This window comes from Mustela erminea, chromosome 8, assembly GCF_009829155.1.
Source record: "Mustela erminea isolate mMusErm1 chromosome 8, mMusErm1.Pri, whole genome shotgun sequence".
Classification (NCBI taxonomy): Eukaryota; Metazoa; Chordata; class Mammalia; order Carnivora; family Mustelidae; genus Mustela; species Mustela erminea.
Window position 1 is genome coordinate 55,728,813 of NC_045621.1, and position 24,858 is coordinate 55,753,670.

General features: G+C 42.9%; 1 protein-coding gene across 8 annotated transcripts in view; it reads left to right on the forward strand.

The window, feature by feature from the left end:
* Window positions 1-24,858, forward strand: part of TANC1 (tetratricopeptide repeat, ankyrin repeat and coiled-coil containing 1) — a 232,017-nt gene that overhangs the window by 41,155 nt on the left and 166,004 nt on the right. Inside the window, exon 2 of one of the 8 annotated variants that reach the window (XM_032355656.1) lies at window positions 6,867-6,918. The exons of the other annotated variants lie outside the window; for them this stretch is intronic. The gene's annotated coding sequence lies outside the window, so the exon portion shown is untranslated. The remainder of the gene's footprint in view (window positions 1-6,866; window positions 6,919-24,858) is intronic. 8 annotated transcript variants of the gene reach the window in all.

Consider the following 24,858-nt stretch of genomic DNA (forward strand, 5'->3'; position numbering starts at 1 on the left):
TAAGCCCCCATTCCCACCTCCCTGGTGCGCCTCTCAGAGAGAGTCTGCTTTCTCTGTCTCTACGACTTTGCCCATTCTGAGTACCTCATCTAAGCCCAGTTATGTATTTGTCCTTTGTGTCTGGCAGGTCTGGTAATTTTTTTTTTAACGTCTGGTAACTCTTAAGTTCTATCCGACTAGCTTTCACCATATGCCATTTTCTTTTTGATCATAAAATAATGTGGTAGAGAACGTTAGGATATTAAAGCTCTAGGACAGAAGTTCAAAACTCCTGTGCCTCCGGGGGCCAGACGGTAGTAACATCTCATATTCATAAAGCAGTTGCTTTATAAATAAAACAGCTCTAAGCACTTTGCAGGTAACAGCACATCCCCTCTCACACCAGCCCCGAGACGGGGATACTCTCCATGTTGCAGTTGGGTCGAGGGAAACAACGATGGATTATTTGTCTAAGATAATAACATGGCTAGTATGTGGCCGAGCGGAGATGCCAGCTCAGTGGTCTCTGCACGAGAGCCTGAACTTGGTTGTGTGCCAGTGGCGTGGACAAAGGCCAGTGGAAGCCTGAGCCAGCGACAGAGCGAGCGGGGCGGTGAATGGCGTCCGGTCCTCAGCCCCGGTGCTGGGGTTGACTAAGGGAGCAGCAGGGCTGGAGTGCTGCTGAGTGGAAATGTGGCTCAATACTGCCAGCACTTCCAAATTTCCAAGAGAAGCTAGAACTCCTTCTTTCTGTATGACTTCGCTAATTCTGAGTCTTGGCTACCTAACTCCATTAAAAGCAAAAACAAAGCATGAGGGCCAGACAGAATTTCTGTCACCGGTTAGTTAAGAGACCTCTGCTCTGGAGGTCTCCCGATAACCTTTTACCTACCCAAGCAGGTAAAAGTTGTTACAGTTTGTTACCCTGACACTCCCATCACTTGCCCTTGTTTGGACCCAGAGGCAGGCCTTGCTGATGTTTGCCTCCCCAGCTGCAGCTTTCGGGCAGCAATGTTCCGTAAATGTGTGCGGAGTCTTCACAGCACTCGTGAGTTCTTCCTGCTGCTGCAAGAGTGTCTCACGTAAAACAAAACAAAGCCAGTTGATCTTGAGATGTTCATGTCCTTTCATGCAGAGCTTCATAATTTATGAAGGACTTTTTTGGCTTAACAACGCTGATTAAAATAGGACTTTAAAGTGTGCGTGTGTGTGCGTGCATGTGTGTGTTTTTAGAAAAGCCCACCAAAGAAATTCAAATACATGCCATGTATTATATTAACACATATAAACCTAAACCACCTTATTCTAATAACAGCTGCTAGCATTTGTGACGTGCTTGCTGCACGCTAGCCCATGTGGTAAGGACTGTACACACCTATTTCTTTTCATTCAGTCATTTAAGAATTTGGATCTAGATTGAATTTTAGAATTGGAAGCACTTCAACACATCTAATCCAATTAGCTGACTTTGTATATGAAGCCGGTCAGGGCCAACAAATTTAAGAGCCTAGTTCAAGGTCATATATCTGTTGTGTGGTACAGCCAGAACCCTCTTGGGCACACACATCCGTTGAGTGGTATAGACATAGCCCTGTAGGACATTCACCTCTGTTGAATGGTATAGACATAACCCTCTTGGACATTTACCTCTGTTGGGTGGTATAGACATCACTCTCTTGGACACACACATCTGTTGAATAGTGTAGCCAGTTTTTCTCATTTCCCTGACCTCTGGTCCCATGGTCTTTTTCTAGGTACCATAGTGCTGCTGCTTGGATCTTTCCATCATCCGTGGGAAAACGGGGCTTGTTAAGTTAAAGTATAATAATGTGTTATCACTCACACGAACACCTTCTGAGCTGTGGATCATCACTACAGTGTTTGAAGTGGTTTTCAAGTACAGGTGTGGTTTTGGATCATCTTTTGAGCTTTTGTGAGATGCTTGGAGTCTGAAGTTACTGGAGGCTAAGATACCCAACTCCTTACCTAATTAGCATAGGACACTAAACTAAAATATCTGATCATCTAAGAGATAATACTATAAATGAGAATATAAGGAGAATTGTTAACTTAAAAAGGATAATTTACATATGAAACATAGAGTAATCATCACGGTCATCTAATATTTGATCCTCCCACCCAACCCCCACCCAGCACAGCCCCCCCCCCCCCCCCCCCCCGCACACTTGGTAGGTGTCCATGGTTTTCCAGTTTACATTTGAAACTAGAGGGCAGGTCTCCTGGATGCTTCTCTCACTCAACTGAAAATTATTAAGCCCCCCCCCCTTTTTTAGGTTATTTTCCCAATGACAAAAGTAATCTATGCTTCTGGAACAAATAAAAAAAATGCAGAAAAGTGATTTTATCATTCAGAGCTTTCCTGCACGCATTTAAAATAAGACAATAAATTTAATTTTATTTAAATTGAACAAAATACAACTGAAATTAAACCCAAAGGAATTGCTGAACTTAAATGTTATTTTCAAATTTAATGTTTCCCACACACACCCCAAAGAATATTGCTCTAAAGTTAAAAAAAATAGTGTATGTAAAGTATTGACAGGCTAGTATGAGAATCTAGATTACTGTGACTTTAGAGTTCTCTTGTCCATGTGCAAGAGAAGGGTTAAAAAATATGGAGTGACATATAATTAAGGGCTAGAGTATGTGATACAGGCCTTAAGTCAAAGTTTGAGGACAGGAAAGGGGACTTTCAACTCTCATTTAAAAAACCTTAAAACCTAAACTGAAAAATTTTCCTATGGAAATTAGTAGATCAATGTCTTTTTTGGCATTGTACAAGAAAAGAGTTCTGCTACATAAAATAGTTTTGAAAGTCTTGGGCGTACATGATTTTACTTGCTCACAACAGCCTTTGGAGGTCTGTTCTTTCCTGTTCATTGAGATTTGGAGTCTGCTGGTGGTGGGGGGGGCACACCACCCTCAAGGTGACAGTGCTTGTCAGGGGAGTGGCCAGAATGCCACTCTCTCTCTGCTGGTGCTTTTAGTGATCTCCTCAGGCAGGAGATGTAGGTATTGTACAGGGACAGTTATGTATCCCTTGGCAATGTAGTTGTTCTGAACACAGTCGCACTTTTGGAATTAAACAGAAGAGCCCTCTGAGTAGTCCATAATAAATAGATCATGTGTGTTTATACACACCTGTCTCCTAAGTGTTGCCCAGAGCTCTTTTAGCTGGAGGCCATTTGAATTGTGAGCACTAATGTGTATTTGGGGATTCTACCCATAGAAATGACAGTATGGAAGTTGGAGGCATGCTTGACTGTATAAGGACATCAGCTTGGAAAGAAAACATGCTGTGCAGCCTGACAGGCCTTTCTAAGATCCCTTGGCAGGATAGTAACTGGGTTTTTGTGATGACTCCAGGTTAGGCTTTGTTAGATTCCCAAATACTTACTTGTTGTGTACTCTGTGCCAGGCTCTGGGCATATGATGACAAATTAATAGGGTTCCTTACTTAAAATTTAAGAGGGCAGATGGTTTTTGTTTTTGTTTTTGTTTTTTAAAGATTTTATTTATTTATTTGACAGAGGGAGAGATCACAAGTAGGCAGAGAGGCAGGCAGAGAGAGAGGGAAGCAGGCTCCCTACTGAGCAGAGAGTCCGATGTGGGGCTTGATCCCAGGACTCTGAGATCATGACCTGAGCGGAAGGCAGAGGATTAACCCACTGATCCACCCAGGCGCTCCAAGGGGGCAGATGGTTTTGTATGCAAATACAAGACAGCATAATAAGGGGTACAGGGTAGAGATGAATGGGATATATAGTGGGAGCAGAGGGAAAATGAAGACCTCCACTTTGGAGTGAACACAACGTGGTAGAGACTTGGGGAATAAATGGGAGTTGTCCAGGTGAAGTAAAAAGATATTCCAGGTTGTGGGCGCCTGCGTGGCTCAGTGGGTTAAGCCTCTGCCTTCGGCTCAGGTCATGATCTCAGGGTCCTGAAACTGAGCCCCGCATCAGGCTCTCTGCTTGGCAGGGAGCCTGCTTCCCTTCCTCTTTCTCTGCCTGCCTCTCTGCCTACTTGTGATCTCTCTCTGTCAAACAAATAAATAAAATCTTAAAAAAAAAAAACCAAAATGATATTCCAGGTTGAGAGAGATGTGTGTATGCTAATAGGGTAGCTGGAATCTGGATTGTAAATGTTAGAGACAATTTCATTCCAAATGGGTCATCTGGGGGTTTTTAAAGTTATTATGGATAATTGTAAAAAACATACAAGTAGTGAGAATATAATGAACTGCTATGTACCAATCAACCAGCTTCACAAATACTGACAAAACAAGATTTGCCAATCTTGTTTTACTAACCCTTCACTGATTTTTATGTGGTTAGAGCAATTTAAAGCAAATTCCAGACACTATGTAATTTTCCTTGCAAAGAGTTCACTATGTATCTCTAAGAAGGATCCCCCATGCCATTATCACACAGCAAAATAGAGATAATTCCAAAGTATCTGTCCCACACCAGTCTATATGCAGATGTCCCCTATTAACACAGGTTTATTTATTTATTTATTTTTAAGAGATTTTATTTATTTATTTGAGAGCGAGTGTGCATGTGCACCAGCAGGGGAGAGGGACAGAGGGGGAGGGAGAAGCAGGCTCCCACTGAGAAGGGAGCCCGATGTCTGGGCTCAATCCCAGGACCCTGGGATCATGACCTGAGCTGAAGGCAGAGGCTTAACTGACTGAGCCACCCAGGTGCCCCTTAACACAGGTTTTATACTTAAAGGGAGCAGTTTTATTATCTAAAAGATTCATTTAATTAGCATACCTAATTTTTCAGGGATGTTGGATAGATGGGGCATTACTCTCATACCGTATTTTTATTCCTTTCTTTAGAAATGTTATACACTTTATTTGGTCCTACTTTGGATTGTTTTAATTCAGATTAGCCTTGATGGAGAGCTGTGCCTTACAATTTTTTATATTACTTACTTGTCACATTGCAAGATCTATTCCAGGATTTGGAAAACATTTGAAACTCTGAGGGGTAGATTATAAATGGCTTAGGATACCCAGACCAGTTCCTTCGGTTTTGCTTCAGTTTCTAGCTGTTGGTGAGTAATTCATGGGTTGAAAGTGTGGAGTTCGTTCTACATAATTTGGCCCCCACAGCCGTTGAAGTCTCTTTCCTAGCATGCCTTCTTGGCTTGGACCAGCTCCGTGTCCATACTCACATGCCAGGCTTGTTGGAGGCGCCACAGGCTCAGCTTACTCCTTCAGGGGTGGAGCTGAGTCACCCTCCATTTTGATGCTTTCCTCAACTGCTTCAGGCTTCTTTGGCTCCCTGTCCCCTCTCTTCTCCCTACCCTGCGCTCTAGCATTGAATTCTGTGCTCGCCTCTATCATACATACTCCTCTTGCATGTAGGCAGTACGAAGCGGAAGGGACGGGAAATTTGAAGCCAGCATCATCTGAATTCTGGTTTCTTCTCCTCCCCCTCCTCCTCTCTCCCTCCCCTTCCCCTCCTCCTTCTTTTAAATTGTGGTTGATCACACAGGTACATAACATGAGATCTACCCTCTTAACAAATTTGTAAGTATACAGTATTTTTAACTATAGGCACAAGCTTGTACAGTCGATGTCTAGAACCTTTTCATCTTGCACGACTGAAACTTTATACCCGATAAACAACATTTCCCTATTTCCCCCTTCCCTCAGCTCCTGGCAACCAGCCATTCTACTTTCTGCCTCTGAGTTTGACTCCTTTAGATACCTCATGAGTTGGAATCATACAGTATTTGACCTTCTGTGACTAATTTCACTCAGCATAGTCCTCAAGGTTCATCCATGTCTTAGCACGTGACAGAGTTACTTCCTAGTTTAAGGCTGGATGATATTCTGTGTGTGTGTGTGTGTGTGTGTGTGTGTGTGTGTGTGTGTACTACAGTTTCTTTATCCATTCATCTGTCAACGGACATTTAGTTTGCTTGTAGGCTTGGCTATTGTCAATAATGCCGCGATGAACATGGAAGTACAAATCTCTCTTTGGGAACCTGATTTCAGTTCTTTTGGATTAATATAGCCAGAAGTGGGGTTGCTGGATCGTAGGCCTGATATATCGATTTAGGTTAGTAATACAGAATCTGTGCTCTTCGTAATTCATGGCGTAGAGAATGGGTCCGTTCCTGTCCACAGTCATTGGACAGACCATCTTGTTCATGTATTCGCTGTATGTGATCATAGGTAGTTAGTGCTTCTTGCTTTCCTGATGCCTTACTGTTTTTGACCATGTGTTCAGGAACTTTGAGAATTATTTTGAGGCAAAGTCATCATTTTCCAAAAGGGAAAAACCAAACCAAGCTTTTATTCGCTGGTCACTTACAGCAGCTGTGTCACTGAGGAAGTGTTAACACTGCTTTTGGTTTTTAAATCACTGTGTGTTATTCCTTCCCAGGACTGAAAAAAATTGCAAGGTTGGAATTTTCTGGATTGTTAACAAGATCAAAAAGCAAAGATATGAAGCCAAGGGGGAAATGTCTTTCTATAAAATAGCGGTGGAAAGCAGAAAATGCTAGAATTCTGTAGTAAATGATAGGTGTTGCAAAAATAAGCTTTGACCAGAAAATGAAGGTTACAGTTTTTCATGTTATTTTTGAATTGGGATACAGTTGAGCCAACTAGAGTTTTTAATGTTGTCTAATTTTTTTTTTAAATGTTGATTTAAAAATGTACATATAAATTTATCTTTGTTAACAGGGTTTTAGAACATGACTTGATTTCTTTGGAGAGAAGACTTATCTCGTTTTTATATTTGTAATTTCAGTAGCTATAGGTGTTAGCTTTGGAGTGGTTTGTAAGAATTTCACTCCCCTCCACCCAGGAAAGACACAGTTGTAGCCATTTCTCCGATTTTCCTCAGGTTTCACCTTCGAACTCCTGAAGGAAGCTGCAGTGGCGTCAGCGTATCCACGGTCAGCCCCGGGTGAGGGGGCCGGGGAGGGGGGCATTTTTCTCATAGAACAGACAAGTCCTATGTTCTCTTGCTTTGTTGATGTTTTGTTGCTGGGATTTGCATTTCTGATAGGTTAAGATCTTGTGACTTATTTGTGTTCTGGCCAGGGGACCCTCTGCTTTTTGTGATCTGAGTCATTTCCTATTGAGGCCCCGTTTGGGCCTGGAACTCCCTGCCCAGGGCTGGGAGACATGTAGCAGGGCAACAGACCTACTGTTTGCAGCTGGGAGGAAGTCTAGTGTGCCAGGAGGAAAGAACACCGTCTTCAGTGCTAGTGGCCTGGCACATGGTGGTTTGGAACGGCCCAGCACAGCACAGCAGCCTGACCGGGGCATCCGTGTTCCCTGTGGGTCTAGAAAAGACCTCTGGTCCCTTGGAGGATTGCCAAGGGCAAGGAAGGGCCTCAGCCTCCAGAGACTTGCAGGTTATCAGAACCAAGTGAGTGAGGCCTGTGGAAAGCAGGAGAAAGAAGTCGAGTCACTAGACACTGGGTCAGGGCCGGTTAAGCAGCAAAAGCAACTTGGCCCTAACTGTTTAAGTCTCTATTCTAGAAATTCCCTCTGGATTGAGCCAAAGCAGCGGGGTGGGGCAAGGGTCAAGAGGCCTCAGCTGTGGGAAGGAAGGGCTGTAGAAGCTGAAAACAGCAGGCCAGGCCTGGATGTCCCGACAACCTTGACCTCCACCCTCTTAAAATAGAGAGGTTTCCCGTATCCCGGTAGGTCATTGTAGCCTGTTTGTAAAATGAGTGGGTCTGAGACACATTCAACAATGAGCTTGAAACAAAACTCAGAATTGCTTTTGTGAATCTGGAAATAGATTTAGTTTTTAACTCATTTTAGATAAAAAAAAAAAAATCCCTTGAAGGAAGTGTAAACCATGACCTTTTATTATGGAATTGCCACTTAAATGCATTAAACTACTCTCTTTACTAATCCCAAAGCAAGGCAGTACTTTTGAATGCTATTACTTACCAAGACAAAAAAATATGAAGTTACCCAATAATCAGTTCCGGAATAGATAAATGATTGAAGTTGTTGGAGGGTTAGATTGCTCTTAGATGAGGAAAAACTCACCCTAACCTTTGTGGTTCAGATAGGTACATGCAATGATGCAGAATTTATTCCTTGTCTCTATGTCCCATATAGATTAGTTTCCAAGCTAAACCGAAGCTTGCCCCATTGACTATAGAATCCTAACATTTAAACTTTTATTTTTTAACTCCTTACGAAAGCAGGAAGATCATCATCTTTAAAGACTATAGAAATGCTTGGGCTTATGTTAACTATACTGGCATTAGAATTTAAAAAAAAGGAAAAAAGAAATGCTTGAGCTATTTTAAAACACACTTATTTAAATCCCTCTTTCCTTAAAAATGAAACAAGATGGGCTTGGGAGGGTGACAAACCCTAAGAGATTCTTAATCTCGGGAAACAAACTGAGGGTTGCTGAAGGTTGGGGGTAGGGAGAGGGTGGTTGGGTTATGGACATCGGGGAGGGTATGTGCTGTGGTGAGTGCTGGGAAATGTGTAAACCTGATGATTCATAGACCTGTATGCCTGGGGCAAATAATATATGTTAATTTAAAAAAAATCCCTCCTTCCTTAAGACCATCTGGGCTTCTAGACAAAGGGAACTGGGGGAGGGCAAGCAGGCATCAGCTGTGAGTTGCAGAGGTTGGGGACATGGTGTCCATGCATGGTATCCCTCTGCTCAAAGAAGTTTAAATCTGGTAAGGATGTTAACTGTAAGCACCACAAGAAAATGTAGATGATGAGAAGTGCCAGTGTGTGGCGAGGATGGGAGTAGGCAGACAGAAGCTTCCCCATCAGAATGGCAGTGCTGTACCTGCCTTTGAAAGTCTGTCCCGGGGTTCAGTAGTGTTGGAGACCACCAAGAGCCAGCACTCTGCAGCTGGATAGAGCATCTTTTCCTATTTTTGAGAACACCTGGGTCCTGAGGACTGAGGTTGGCCATGTGGGCATCTTCCCTCTGGGATAGAGTGGCTTGGAGACCTACAGAAAGTGAAAATAACCTTCTCTTAGTGCCCAGGATAATCTTTCAGGGCCACAAATTGTGCTGTTTTGAAATGCTTTGTTTTGGTGTCCTTGGACACTTTTGGGGATTGAAAGTCTATTTAAACTATAACAACCTGAAATCTACTGTTTGGGATTTTATAAATTGTCCCTGTCAGTCATACTGTCTCAGGGCTGGCATTGTACCTTAATTTAGCAGTTACCCACTACCCTCTTAATTTGCAGTGGCCTGGGAAACCAAATATTTCCCTCCTGTTAGAATCCTATCTAGAAGAGCTCTCAGGGAGGGCCTGCGAAAGAGGTGTTGGATAGAGGTGGGGAGAGGCTGGCGAGTTCTCTTCTAGCTGTATGTGTTTTGAGCTGTCTGAAGGATTGCAGATGTTGGCAGCTGGAAAGACTAAATTTTGGTTCCTAGCTGCTTTTAGCTTAGGACTCTGTCCCCTCCCCTCTTGTCCTCACTAGTGTGTAATTCTTTTCTCCCACCCATGCCTGAGCGATTTTGTCCTGGCAAGAAGAGCATGAATGTTTTTTCAGGGACAATGAGAAGAAGGTAAAGGAAGAAAAACTCAGGGCTGAGGCGAGGGTTCCGTCAGTCAGGCACTATTCTCGAAACCAAGAGGCATGGAGCTGTGTGGAAGATACAGAGGCACGATGTGGAGCCTGCCTTTAAGAAGCTTAGCATGTGGTTGGGAGAGAGAACTAACAGACCCGAAATCCCAAGTGGAAGTGCTGGAGAAGTTTTGCTCTGGGTTCAGAGCAGAGGGACTGAGTCGGGAACCTTGAGCCAACCGTGCTGGGGGCCAAGCGGTATTTGAGAAAGTGCTCTTGCAGTGACGCTGGAGAGACCAGCTTCCCTGGGAACATGTAACCCCAGCGGGCAAGTGGCAGAAGCTCTGGAGACGCTTAGCAGCACATCTGGTGAACCCATTTCAAAAGGGGAGTGCGTGAGGGTTTGTGACTGGCTTGCTGACTGTTGTGTCTGTGTGGCTGATTAAAGTGCAGGCCCTCGGGCTCTACTCGGGGTAGTGTGGTCCTCTTCTCATGAGGTCCGAGGTGGTGTCCAGGGATGACCTCATTCTGCTCCTGTGGCCTGCAGGACAGACTTTGGGAAACACTGGCAAAGGATGGATTAGGCAAAGCCGATTAATTTTCCCATGAGAGACAGAAATTGGGAAGGAGGCATCCGAGCTCGGCTGCCTGATTTTTGTCACTGTTTCAGAAGGACGTGTAGAGCAGGTAGCCTAAGAATTAAGGACCAGGGAAGGGAAAATAGAATTAACTGCTCAACTGGAGACGGCCTTCCCGTAGTCCTCATCCTTCACCCAAATGTCCGTGTCCTCCTCAGCCAGTCACCGTCCTACTGGAGAGCATGACGATGCTAAATTAAAATCACGTCCGGGGTCAGCCCTTGTTTGAGCCAGCTGGGTTTTAGGCCTAGGGAAGCTGTGGTTTTTGGGTGCTGTAACTCTAGGAAGTTTTCCTTTAATGATTGTGTGCTTTGTTAGATTTGGTGAGCGAGGAAATGCGGATCGTCAGTTAAAAAAAAAACGAAACAAAGCCAAGCAATAACCCTGTTAATACTGTTACTGGAATAACCGGGAGAAATCATGGGGTAAATACGGTTCAGTAGATTCTTCCCATATGAAAACCATATTTTAATCCCTTCTTACACAGCAAACACTTGACATGGGAATGTTCTTTACAGATGAGCTTTGAATTGTTCCCTTCTTGCCCTCCAGGGCTTAACTCCGGGAACGGCCCAGGCTGTGCCACTCCTGTCTTCTCCTTGAGGGAGTGTGCCCTGCAGGCCACGCCTTGCACCCACTCCAGTGCACACCACCTGCAAATTATTATGCACTTCAGCTTCCTCCAGCTCTGTCCCTGGTCCCTTTGTTTGTCCTTCCACCCTCCTTTTTAAGGCATAAATATTTCCTGCTGCCCCCACACCAGTCAGGTAAAAAGAAAACTGCCCCGGGATAGGGCGGGGGGCAGTGGTTCTAGGCCCGGCTATACCTTAAGATCAGCTGATCAGCTTTATAAAGGGTCAGCATTTGAGCCTCATCCCCAGAGATTCTGTTTTCATTTTTCTTGGCATCAGAATTTTTAAAGCTCGCCCGGAGATTCTGATCCGGCGGTTAGGATTGAAAGCTACCTTGGTATGGCATGTAATGACACAAGCAGTGCCTGCGTTTCAAGGAAAATGGAAGCTGCAGGATTTGAAATGAAAATAGGCACTTTATATTATTTTTTATTTTTTTTTTTATTAACATGGAAGATGTTATTTGTTTCAGGGGTACAGGTCTGTGATTCATCAGTCTTACACAATTCACAGCTCTCCCCACAACACATACCCTCCCCAGTGTCCATCACCCAGCCTCCCCATTCCTCTCCCCTTTCCCCTCCAGCAACCCTCAGTTTGTTTCCTGAAATTGAGAGTGGTTTTGTCTTGTTTCATTTTTTCCTCCCTTCCCCTATGATCCTCTGCCTTGTTTCTCAAATTCCACATATCAGAGAGATCATACGGTAATTGTCTTTCTCTGATTGACTTATTTCACTTAGCGTATGATACCCTCTAATTCCATCCACTTCGTTGCAAATGGCAAGATTTCCGGGGTTTTTTGTTGGCTGCATAATATTCCAGGAAATAAATATTTTAAAATAATGCCTTTTACTACTCCTGTCCCCAGGGCATGCGGAGTCCCTGAGGTTCTTTCCCTGCCTTCCATCTTTATTTAAGCCTGCTTTCTATTAAACACCAGCATTCAAAATGAAACAAAACGAGAACATTCCTTTCCTCATGTTAGCATTTCTGTGGTATTGTTTTCCACTCTGACAGTTGACTGTGACCTGCACCTCCGTGAACTCTCATGTGACCTTCGTCCCCGCTCTGGGCCTCATTCCTAGGGAAGCAATGTTGAGGCTGCAGAACTCTGTGCAAGGAGAGGATGTGGACTGTCACACGCGGAACCAGGGGTCACAGGCTTTGGTCCACGAACATGCACGGTAATTGGTTTTGTGGTCTGAGGAGGCCCATTGGTAGGGTTTAGGGATATAACCTGAGGGATAATAAAAATTCTTTTTGACGAATACTTACTTCGATTGGATAAACACCTTGGGAGTGTCTTTGTTCATCCTTGAAAGAGAGTGATGGCCCGGAAGTAAACCCTAATAATTCTCAAAAGCATCTTAAGGTATTTTTTTTTTTCAGGTGCCAATTAAAAATTAGATCTGCAAATTAAGAGCTACTGATTGGCATTTGGGGGTTATCATTCATCTGGTCTCTAAACACCTGTGTTTTACGTTCCATAAAAATTCTTCCAATAAGTACACTTTTTTGCCTTTTGAATTTTACAGGAGAATATTTTGTGGCATAATGCTAGTTTTTCAAAACTTTCTTGGGCCCAAATTTTGGGTTATACATTGAAAGTGAATGGAGCCCTTCGAATGGAGGAATACTGGAAAGCAAGTAAAAAGAAAGTTGTCCCTTTTTCTCACCTAACATTGATTCTGAAGGCACAGTTTCTGAGTTGGGGTGAGTGATCTCACTGCAGTTCTAAGTAACTTCTCAAACACCACTCAGAGTTCCTCTGGTCTCCTTGACCTGCTTTTTTCCCCTTTCTGTAATTACTGAATATGGATGACCCTTAAAACCCATGTAGGACCAAATACAGAATCTAAACTCTGTGATCTCATCACCACAAAAACAGGCTGTAGGGACAGTCTTTCTTCTTGCAGGAAGCCGCCTCCCCTTGGGACCTCTGTGACTCTGTAATTTATAGTGGTGCCTTTGTAGTCTGGGACTCAGAAAGGACCTTTCCCCTTGTCCTTACAGAAGTGGTGTAACAGATGGGTTGCTCTAGGTGGAGAAGGGGCTAGAGCGAAAGTGTGCGTGTGCATAACCTGTTGCAGATGTAATTTTGATGGTGCCCGCACATCGGTGGGTCCTCTGGGCAGAGGGTCTGCCTGACAGCTGGTGTATTGTGAGCTGTTGATGGGTATTCTTTGAGTACTTGTGTGTAGGTGTGGCTGGGACAAATGAGAAGGCTGCCTTTTCTGCTTTAAGAAACGAGGCTGGCTGAAGAGCTTGCGTCAGCTGTGAGATGGAGCCACTCCCTGGCTGCCAGAACCTTCTGTAAGGAGGCAGGTGATCCCTTTTATGAGCGAATAATAGGGCCGCCCTGGGACACCAGAGCCACGGCTTTCACCAGGTGGTGCTGTCTCTCAGTGAAGCTCCAGTGTTACCCGTGAGCTTGACGACTGGGGCCTGGAGGCCTCGGCAGCATTTGTAGGCTGTCGCTGAATTCAAGATGAGGCCATTTTTGAGGAAACGTTTGACCCAAGGTGATCACCCGGTCCATGTCGGTTTCTCCTCCGCATTCTGCTCCAGCAGGATCTCTGCTGTCTCTGCAGTGGGGCAAGACTTGAACCCGTCCTCGGTTTGCTCCCCGAGAAAGGCTTCTATGTTCTGTTCTCATCTTTGAAGTCCTGGTGGGGAAGGGGGGCATGTCTCTTAGAGCTTCTCATTAAACAGACTTAAAGGGGAGAGAAGGCCTCCACCCAGCCTTTGCGTGCACGAACCTATTAGGCTCCGCTGCCCTGCCAAGATGGTTTTGTGGGCCTAAACGTGACTATACACGATTCTGTCCTTTTTGGCAGGGAAGCCCAGCAGCAGTGCTGTGAGGGCATTGATGTGGACTGGACCTGACGGCTGGTCTGCTTGGGCATGGGTCGCACCCTTGCAGAAGAACATTTCCCTGGCAAGTAGGCCGAGTCAGTCATGGGAACCTGCTTTTGGAGTCCTTCATTCAACAAGCATGTACTGGGCACCTGCCTCTTCATGTGACAAGGGCAGGAGGTCAGGGTAGGGGTGGTAGTTCAGACAAGCCTTAGAGAAATTGGTAGGAGGGGAGGTAGAGGCAGAAGGAAGCAGATGCTAGAGCTCAGGTCCCTGAGAAGAAGGACTGGTGTAACTCCGTGGGGGAGGGGGGGAGGGGGGCAGGGCATGCAGGGGGATATTGGAACTGTGCTAGGAGGGTGACTAATTTCCAGAGTGGGAGAGAGGTGCTTCAGGATGAGGGAACAGGAGAGCAGAGGTGTGAAACTGGGCAGTGTGTTCAGAAAGAGTGAGCTCTGTAGAGAGCTGGGACCTGTGAGGACTGGGGCAGGGAATGTGGGAACTTCAGTACCCTGCGTGTTTTAGGGAGGTTCTTGGCCCCTTATCTCAAAGCTTTGAAACATTTCTTTGTGTCCTGGGCTGCAGACCTATTAGCATCACTTAAAGGGAAAACCTGAGATGGGAGAAGTAAACAAATACTTCAGTACCCTGCTCCTGACCGGAGGCTTTCAGTAAGTGTCTCCTGTCAGCTCAGATGGAGGGCATCAGAAGAAAGAATGAATTTTCTTGCTTTTGCCAGCCGGTAACCTTGCTTTCCCTTCTGTTAAGAGTATGTTATGTGCTGACGTCTCTTTCCTTTCCATCATGGCTTTGTCGGGAGTTTCCGGGAGGTTGTAGCTGCTTTTATAAACTCTCTGCTTCTTGTCTCCTAGGGGAGTGTGCTCACAGGATTTCCTTTGTCCAGTTCTCTCTCTAGCTTTCTGTGGTCAACTTGTCCAGGGGAGCTTTCTGGGTGCCCCCCCACACCCCCGAGTGAGACCACCTCTCTCTGTTGCCAGCACGTGGATGGGATGAGGCAAGGTGAGTGGGACCCACGGAGAATCCGTCCTCTGAGAGACCCTGCTTTCCAAGATGAGTTATTCTCTGAAAATTTTGAGGGCTTTGAAAGTAAATTGGGATTTTAGTCAAAGAAATTAAAAAAAAAAATTTGTGTCTTAATTACTTTGTTAAAACACTCTTATTAATAGGGATGCTTCAATATGGTTTTCTTCCCCCTTTCCATTTTTTGGTGCCCATATCAAGATTTGGGTCTCTGTATGGTTCATAGCACAGTACCGCACTGAAAGCATATAATACATGTTGTGTGACTAGCTTAATACCTTACTATTGACAGTTTGCAAACACAGAAGTCCTATTAACTTATTCTGAGTTGTGTCTTTTCCCTTCCCTTCAGAAACTTTAGGAAACCTGTTAAACTCCTGTACTATAGTTTTCTTGTGCTGCAGTTTTATATGTGAATTTTCAAACAAAAATCCCTACTTCAGGGGTTTGGGTAAGCCTGGAGGCTCCTGATGGGTAAAACTTTTGTTCTGTTCACATTGTTAGTTGCATTCCCTATCTCTAATGTGTGGCAGTTAGCAGGACTCAAATATTCCCTCTTTCCTTTGAGAAGAGAGTTCGCTGAGAACTGGGTCTTCCAATTCCATCTTAAGTGAGCACAGCTTGGAGGATTGTTAGTTATTTATGTTCAGCTGCTCACAGTTGAGGCCATGGAGCAGGCATCCCCAGGAGGTCCAGGATAGACTGGTTGACTGAGGGCTCTGAAAACTGCCCTATATTCCTTCTCTGTGGGTGTTGGAAGAGGTCCCCTTAGGAGATGGGAGTCAAGGTTAAAGCTGCTTCCAAACCACTGTTAATTCTTGAAACGTGCATGTAACATGCAGGTGAACTCTGCCATATGTCCTTTGTGGCTTGCTGGCAGGACTTCAGGTTCTGCCCTGACCCCTCCTGCCCTGCGTTGCTTGTCATAAAGAACACAATGGTCACATTTCCCCTAAAACTTCGCGGGATCCTGCGGAAAGGTAAAGCTTCTCAGCAGGAGCGTGGCTGGGGAGTACACAGCAGAATCCAAGGTGAAGCTTTAAAAATTAGAATACTGGGACTCCCCCCACCCCCCACCCCAGGTGTGCTGAACTAGAACTTCGGGGTTGGGGAGGGAGTCCCTGCTATGTTTTCTTAAAACTCCTCAAATGGAGATAGTGTATAACTTCTTGAAAAATATTTGTATGTGGACTGGACTTAAAAACAAACTCTTAGCCTGAGCAGATGTCTGGGGGAATTATTTTTGAGCTCTTCTAACTAGTTTAACCAGTTCATACAGCCAAGCCAAACATTCCCTTATTGTGCCATAATTTGCATGGTAGAAACATTTTATAACTTTAAGTTAGAATTGCCCGGGACAACACTTTTTACTGTTGTAAGTATACAATAAAATAGAAAAATGACACTGATGAACAGTTTTCTAAATTTAATAACAGTTAATGCTTATTTAGGAATCCAGGTGGGAATCTGCTTAAATGGAATTTCACCCAAAGAATGCAGAGATTTGCATATTGAAACCAAAGGTTTTTGACCTATGGTAACACATTTTTCAAAGTAGTATTGAAATAGTAATTTAAATGTATTGCCCCCAGAGATTTATTAGACAGGAAATTTATTTAGTAAGGGATAGACTTTTTTTTTTCCTCTTCCAGGAGGTTTTTGGGTGGTAGAGAATTAGCTAATTTTTCTTTATTCCTTCCCTGGGACCAACTTCAGGAAGTCGATAGGAGCTTTAATAGCAAAGATCATGTTAAATGTTTAACTGTCTCTTTTGCAAATTCCCTTTCTCTGAAGGAAAATCTTGCAACTTGTTATTTGAAGTTTTAATACGTAAAGGTTTGATGGAGAATGAATTTATATTTTGAGATCAAAGAATCTTACTGTTGAGGCGGGACCTGACAGATGACCTGTTACCTGCTTTTCATTGCCTCAGTTTCATGGAAACCGCTCTTAAGGTTACGCATGGCCTCTGATAGAACTCTCTGGCATGACTTTTTTTTTAGAGATTTTATTTATTTATTTGACAGACAGCGATCACAAGTAGGCAGAGCAGCAGACAGAGAGAGGGAAGCAGGCTCCCTGCCGAGCAGAGAGTCCGATGCGGGACTCGATCCCAGGACCCTGAGATCATGACCTGAGCTGAAGGCAGAGGCTTAACCTGCTGAGCCACCCAGGCGTCCTTGGCATGAATTTTCTGTAGCACTTGATAGTACTGACCAGTCCTCATTTGAAACTTCCTTCTTGGGTTCCTTTGCATCATTTCTGACTACATGTCTTCTTTTTTTAATTTCTTCCTAGGTCGTACTGTATTTGCCCTTAAATGTTCATGTTCCCTGAGATTTGATCCTTGGTGGTTTTTCTTTCAGTCCGCTGAGCCTCCTTGGGGGACCTTAGTGCCTCTGTGGTTTCAGCACCACCCACGTGTTAATGACCCCTAAGTCTTTCTGTGAGTTCATCCTCTTGTCTCAAACAATCTCTTGGACGGTTCTACTTGGATGACTCCTATTTACTTCTAAGTAGGAATCTCCAAACTGAACTCCTTTCCCTCCCAGTACTTGCCTGCTTCCTGTCTCCCTGCTCCCCGCTACCCCACTCACATAAGTCTCCTTCTGTCTGTCTCCCTGCTTCCCTCCCCCCAACCCCCCCGACTCCCACGAGTCTCCTCATCCCCAGACTCCTGCCTGCTTTTTCCCACTTTGGTCATTGGCATTATTCAAGCCAGAAAATGTGTGACTCATCCTTCATCCTCCCTCAGCCAGTCCCATATCTTCATTTGCAATTAAATTCTATCATTTTAATAACCTAAATAAAAAAGGAAAAGGCCATTCCACTGACATTTAAATATGGGCATTAAAGTTGTAGTTGGGCTTATATAAGCAGACCCAGTAACACGAGACAATTATGACCATTTCTCTAATATACATTTTGTACTCTGCATAATCCTAGATACTTGTCATATGTTATTTCTAATTTTCACAACTATTCTGTGGCATATTTGTTATATTTGAGGATTTTTTTTTTTTTAAAGATTTGTTTTAGAGCTAGAATGTGTGGGGGTGAGTGGGGAGGAGGGGCAGAAGGAGCGAGAGACTTAAGCAGACTCCACACTGAGCTCGGAACCCTGCGGAGGGAGGGTGGGTGGTACTGTTTCTCAAACCCGAGATCATGGCCTGAGCTGAAGCCAAGGGTCAGATGCTTAACTAACTGAGGTATCCAGGTGCCCCATAAGTGTGGAATCTTAAGTTTCAGAGAGTTTAAGTTACTGGCTCAAGATCACAGGGCAAGTAAAGCATGGTGGGGTTGGGACTGCGGGATATTAAGCCTGACTCCAAAACCTTTGACACCATGTCACTCTGTCTTGCTGTATTCCCATGCTATGCAGTTTTAGACTTCTGGTTGGTAGGTTGGTTTTGTTGAGGGCAGGAACTGGGTGTTACTCAAATCTCTATGTCTTATATATTTTTTTCTTCGTAGTAGGTGCTAAAGACAAGATTTTTTTTAAACGATAGTGTTTATTTAGAGAGTGAGCGTGCATGTAATTGTGGAATTGGTGGGGAGGAACAGACGAAGAGGGACAAGCAGACTCCATGCTGAGCACAGAGCTGGACATGGGGCTTGATCCCACAACCCTGAGATCATGACCTGAGCCAAAGTCCAATGCCAAACCAACTGAGCCACCCAGGCATCCCTAGCCTCTCTTGTCTTTTAAAGTTTTTATTTTAATTCCGTTTTATTAACATACAGTATTGTATTAATTTCAGGTGTACAATATAGTGATTCAGTACTTCCCTTCCGTATAATACCTGGTGCTCATTGTGTCCATCGCACTTTTTTTTTTTTTTTTTTTTAAGATTTTATTTATTTATTTGACAGAGATCACAAGTAGGCAGAGAGGCAGGCAGAGAGAGAGGAAGGGAAGCAGGCTCCCTGCTGAGCAGAGAGCTCGATGCGGGACTCGATCCCAGGACCCTGAGATCATGACCTGAGCTAAAGGCAGCGGCTTAACCCACTGAGCTACCCAGGCACCCCCCATCGCACTTCTTAATCCCCATCACCTATGTCACTCATTACTCCCAACCTGCCTCCTCTCTGGCAACCTTCAGTGTCTTTTTTAAGAGTGTTTCTTGATTTGTCTCTTTTTTTCCTTTGCTTGTTTTGTTAAATTCCACATATGAGTGAAACCATGTAGCATTTGTCTTTCTCTGACTGATTTCGTTTAGCATTTTACTGTCTGGCTCTATGCATGTTGTTGCAAATGGCAAGATTTCATTCTTTTTTATGGTTGAGTAATATTCCATTGTATATAGTCCGTGTGTGTGTGTGTGTGTGTGTGTGTGTGTGTGAATATATATGCCTCATCTGCTTTATCCATTCGTCAGTCAAGTGACACATGGGCTTCTTCCATAATTTGGCAATTGTAAGTAATGCTGCTGTAAACATAGGGGTGCATGTTTCCCTTCGAATTAGTATTTTTGTATTCTTTGGGTAAATATCCAGTAGTGTGACTGCTGGATTATAAGGTTGTTCTGTTTTTCACTTTTTAAGGAAACTGTGATTGCTGGATCATAACATTGTTCTATTTTTCACTTTTTAAGGAACCGTCATACTGTTTTCTACAGCTTCTGCACCAATGTGCCGTTTCACCAGTAGTGCAAGCGGGTTCCTTTACCGCTACATCCTTGTTAATACCTATCATTCTTGTGTTGTTTTTATTCATTCTGACAGGTGTGAGATGTTATCTCACTGTAGTTTTGATTTGCATTTCCCTGAGGATGAATGATGATGAACATCTTTCATGTGGCTGTTGGCCATCTGGATGTCTTCGGAGAAATGTCTGTTCATGTCTTCTGCCCATTTTTAAATTGTATTATTTGCCTTTGAGTGCTGAGGTATATCAGTTCTTTATATATTTTGGATACTGACCCTTTATCAGATATGTTATTTACAAATATCCTCTTCCATTCTCTTGGCTGCCATTTTGTTTTGCTTCCTTCATTGTGCAGAAGCTTTTTATTTTGATGTAGTCTCAATAGTTTATTTTTGCTTTTGTTTCCCTTGCCTCAGGAGACCTATCTAGAAAGAAGTTGCTACCGCCAATGTCAAAGAGGTTACTGCCTGTGTTTTCTTCTAGGTTTCAGGTCTCACATTTAGATCTGTAATCCATTTTGAATTTTCATGTATGATGTAAGAAAGTGGTCCAGTTTCATTCTTTTGTATGTTTTTATGCAGTTTTCCAATACCATTTGTTGAAGAGACTTTATCCTGATGAATGTTCTTTCCTGCTTTGTCAAAGATTGAGCATATAATGGTGGGTTTATTTCAGGATTTTCTATTCTGTTGTATTGATATTTGTGTTTGTTTTTGTGTTAGTACCATACTGTTTTGATTACTACAGCTTTGGGTTTTTAGTTCTTTTGTTTTTAGGACTTAATCTCTACACCCATTGTGGGGCTCGAACTTATAACCCCCTGATCAAAAGTCATGTCCTTTACCCACTGAGTCAGCCAGGTATTGCAGTTACTAAAGCTTTGTAATATACTTGACTTTTGGAATTGTGATGCCTTCTGCTCTGCTTTTCTTTCAAGATTGCCTTGGCTAGTTGAGGTCTTTGTGTTTCCATACAGGTTTTAGGATTGTTTGTTCTAGTTGGGTGAAAAATGCTTTTGGTATTTGGTAGGGATTCCATTAAATGGGTAGATTGCTTTGGGTTGTAGAGACATTTCAACAATATTTGTTCTTCCAGTCCTTAAGCATGGAATGTCTTTCCATTTCTTTGTCATTTTCAGTTTTTTTCATCAGTGTTTTATAGTTTTCAGGGTACTGGTCTTTCACGTCTTGTGGTTAGGTATATTCCTAGGTATCTTATTCTTTTTTGTGCAGTTGTAAGTGGGATTGATTCCTTAGTTTATTTTCTGCTGCTTCATTATTAGTGTATAGAAATGCAACAGATTTCTGTACATTGATTTTTGAATCCTGAGCTTTCACTGAATTAATCAGTTCTAGCAGTTTTTTTAGTGGAGTCTTTGGGTTGTCTATATGGAATATCATATCATCCGTAAATAGCTAAAGTTCTGTTTCTTACCTGCTGATTTGGATTCCTTTTATTTTTCTTGTCTGACTGCTATGACTAGCACTTCCATTACTGTGTTGAATAAAAGTGGTGAGAGTGGACATCCCTATCTTATTTCTGACTTTAGAAAAGGTCTCCATTTTCCCCCACTAAGGATGATGTTAGCTGTGGGTTTTTCATATATGGCCTTTATTATGTTGAGATATGTTCCTTCTAAACCTACTTGGTTAAGAATTTTTATCATTAATACTATTGTATCTTGCTAGATGCTTTTTCTGCATCTCTGGTGTATCACATTGGTTTTGAGAATATTGAACCACCATTGCAACCCAGAAATAAATCGCATTTGATGATGGTGAATGATTTTCTTTAAATGTACTGTTGAATTTGGTTTGTTGAGAATTTTTGCATATATGTTCAGCAGGGGTATTGCTTGTAGTTCCCTTTTTTAGTAGTCTTTTTTTTTTTTTTTTGATAGAGTATGCACTTGCATGTGTGGTATGGGGGGGGTTACAAAGGGAGAAGGGAAGAGAGAATCTTAAGCAGGCTCCACACACAGCAGAACTTAATCTCACAACCCTGAGAGATCATGACCCAAGCTGAAGTCAGGAGTTGGACGCTTAACTGACTGAACCACATAGGTGCCCCTTTAGTGGCATCTTTATCTGGTTTTGGTGTCAAAGTAATGCTGTTCTCATAGAATGAATTTGGAAGTTTTCTATTTTGGAATAGTTTGAGAAGAACAGGTATTAATGCTTCTTTAAATATTTGATAGAATTTGCCTGTAAAGCTGTCTGGGTGTTTTTTGATTACAGATTCAGTTTCTTTTCTGGTTGTCTAAGTTTTCTCTTTCTTCCTTTTCCAGCTTTGGTGGCTTATGTTTTTTAGGAATTTATCCGTTTCTTCTAGGTTGTCCAGTCAGTTGGCCTATAGTTTTTCATAATATTCTCATGATTATTTGCATTTCTGTGATGTTGACTCTTTCTCCTCATCTGTGATGTTGAGTAATTTCTTAGCTAAGTCTTTTAGATGTTTATCAGTTTTATTGCCCCCTCCCCTTCAAAGAAACAGCTCCTGGTTTTATTGGTCTCTGCTGTTTTTTTGTTTTTTAGTTTCTGTGTCATTTATTTCTGCCCTAATCTTCATTATTTCCTTCTTTCTGCTAGCTTTAGGTTTTGTTCTTTTTAGCTCCTTTGTGTGTCAGGTAAGGTTAATTGAGATTTTTTTCTTACTTCTTGAGATGCTATAAATGTCCATCTTAGAACTGCTTTTGCTGCATCCCAAGGTTTAGACCATTGTTTTCATTTTCATTTGTTTCCATGTACTTTTTAAATTATTTCCTGGTTGATCCATTCATTCTTCAGTAGGATGTCATTTAATCTCCATGTATTTATGTTCTTTACAGATTTTTTTTCTTGTGATTGACCTGTTTTCATAATGTTGTGGCCAGAAGTTATGCATGGTATGATTTTGATCTTCTTGAATTTGTTGAGGTTTGTTATGTGATCTATTCTGGAGACTGTTCTATGTATACTTGAAAATGTGTCTACTGTTTTAGGATGGAACCTTCAGAATATATCTGTTAAGTCCATCTGGTCCAGTGTGTCATTCAAAGCCATTGTTTCCTCATTGATTTTCTGTTTAGATGATCTGTCCATTGCTGTGAGTGAGGTGTTACAGTCCCCCTACTACTGTAATGTTATCCATTAGTTTATGTTTGTTGTTATCAGTTTTATGTATTTGGATGCTCCTGTGTTGGGTAAATATATATTTATAATTGTTACATCTTGTTGGATTGTCCCCTTTATTTTTATATAGTGTTCTCTGTCTGTTGTTACAGTCCTTGTTTTAAAGTCTGTTCTGTCCAATATAAATATTGCCACTCTGGCTTTCTTTTGATGTCCATTTGTGAGGAAAATGGTTCTCTATCTCCTTGCTTTCAATCTGCAGGTGTATTTAGGTCTGAAATGAGTCTATTGAAGAGCCTTTCCTTTTTGTTTTTAAATGACAGCATGTGAAAATGTAGAATCCTCTGACTCTCTGGTCATGCTGTTTGAATCATTCATATGCTGGTCATAACGAAGGCAGAAAAGGCCCTTTCAAGTAAAGACCTTGTTAATGAGAATAGCATAGATGGACCTAGTTGTTAGCTTGAGGTTAAATGTGCTAGAATAGATGAGGGTATGACCTATGGAAAGCAGAGAGTACATATGTAGGTAGAGGCAGGTAAATAAAAGCAGAGTCTACTGATGTTTTTTTTATTTGGTTAAATTGCTCTTGGGAGGATGGATTTCAACATGAGTTGTGCTATACCAGACAAACTAAATCACGGACAGGTGTCCTACACTTTGTATCCTTATAGGTCTCACCTTTTACCCTGTCCTGGGAAGGAAATATTCTTTGTTTTCCATCACTGTTCTCCCTCCTGCATCAGATTTTGGTAACAAAAGTTTGTCTAAGGAGAGGGTCCCCTTTAACCAATACATAAAACCAATTTGTCACTGTGGAATTTAGAAACTGTGTAACCTTTCAAAGTCTCAGTTTTTTTTTTTTTTTTTTTTACAAAGTTGTTTTATAAACTTGGAGGCAGTGCTGTATTTTGCAGGGTTGTCACTGTAACGTGACAGAGATAATCTCTGTCTGCAATTAAGAGTTAGGTCCACAATGAAGAGTAGGTCTTATTGTCCCCATTTAGTTATCAAAAGCCTTTATTTCCTTTTTTTTTTTTTTTTTAAAGATTAATTCATTTTAGAAAGCACACACGTGTGTGCAAGTGGGGGAAGAAAGTCTCAAGTGGACTCTCTGCTGAGCCTTTGCAGGGCTTAATTCCATGACCCTGAGATCATGAGCTGAGCCAAAATCAAGAGTCAGACACTCAATGGACTGAGCCACCCAGGCACCCCAGAGACCTACATTTTTTAGGTTTAAAAAGACTCTTGCTGGTCCATCAAGAAAAAATTCTGGAAGAATTGATGTGAGATGGAAGGGGAAGAGGAGAGTCACAAGCCGTGGTTCTTTGGTATTGGACCCTGAAGAGTGTGTCATCATCAGCTGGGACTTATTAGAAAGAAAGTCTCAGCTTCAAACCAGACCTAAAAGTCAGACTGGGTGTGGGGCTCCGCAGTCTGGCTTAACAAGCCCTAGGGGTGATTTTGATGCACTTTAACTGGTGGAAAGTAAGAGAAATCAGGCCGCAGGCCCTTCAGGTGGTCCAGTTGTGGGAATGATGATTACCTCCCCAGAGTGGTGGGAGGGAGTAGAGAGGAGCTGGAACTGGTGAGACTTAGTCATTCAATTGGCTACTTCTTAAGATAAGACCAGGAAGAAGGCTATGAGGAGGAGGTAGAGGCCTGGAGTCTGTGGACTAAACGGGGAGGCCGGGGTGGGGGTGCTATCAACAGAAACCCAGAACCCACACTGGTAGGGGGTGGCGGGGGGTGTGGGTGTTGGAGTTCCAGGGAACAGGAAGATGAGTTTAGTTTTGGACATGTAGAGTTTGTGTTGCTAGAGTTGATGTCAGCGAGCTGGAAATAAAGTATGAAAACTACAGCCCAGATGAAATGACGGGAAGACCTGTTTGTGAGTTGCCCACATGGAGGTGGCCGTTGAAGTGGGAATTCACATCAGTTTTCCAAGGAAAATGGTGCAGAGAAAAGAGCTGAGGTTGACTGGTTTGGAATGGGATATTTGCGATGATTGCATTCAGCTTCTGTCAGATGCATAAGTATAAAGTTTAAGTATAAAATTTAGGAATATGTGGTGATAATAGTTTTAAATAAAACCAGATTATCCCAGTTCCTTTGGAGTTTTGTCATAATGCTATCTTTAGAGGCCCCCTGCTGTGTGATAGCGGCTGGTCTTGTACATCATCCAAGCTTGGGGATCCAAGGCTTAGGGTTCCAAAGACAAGGTTCCTATTGTTTTTTCCTCTGAGAGAGAAGTGGAGTTAGTGTTCAGAGTGAAGGTGGCCTGGGGCAGGCTCCTGTGTTTCTCTGTCCCAAGTTCTTTCTGTGTCCAAGGGGACAATTAGAGTTCTACCTCCTCTTTGTGAGGACTGGACAGGACCCCTCACCGTGGAAA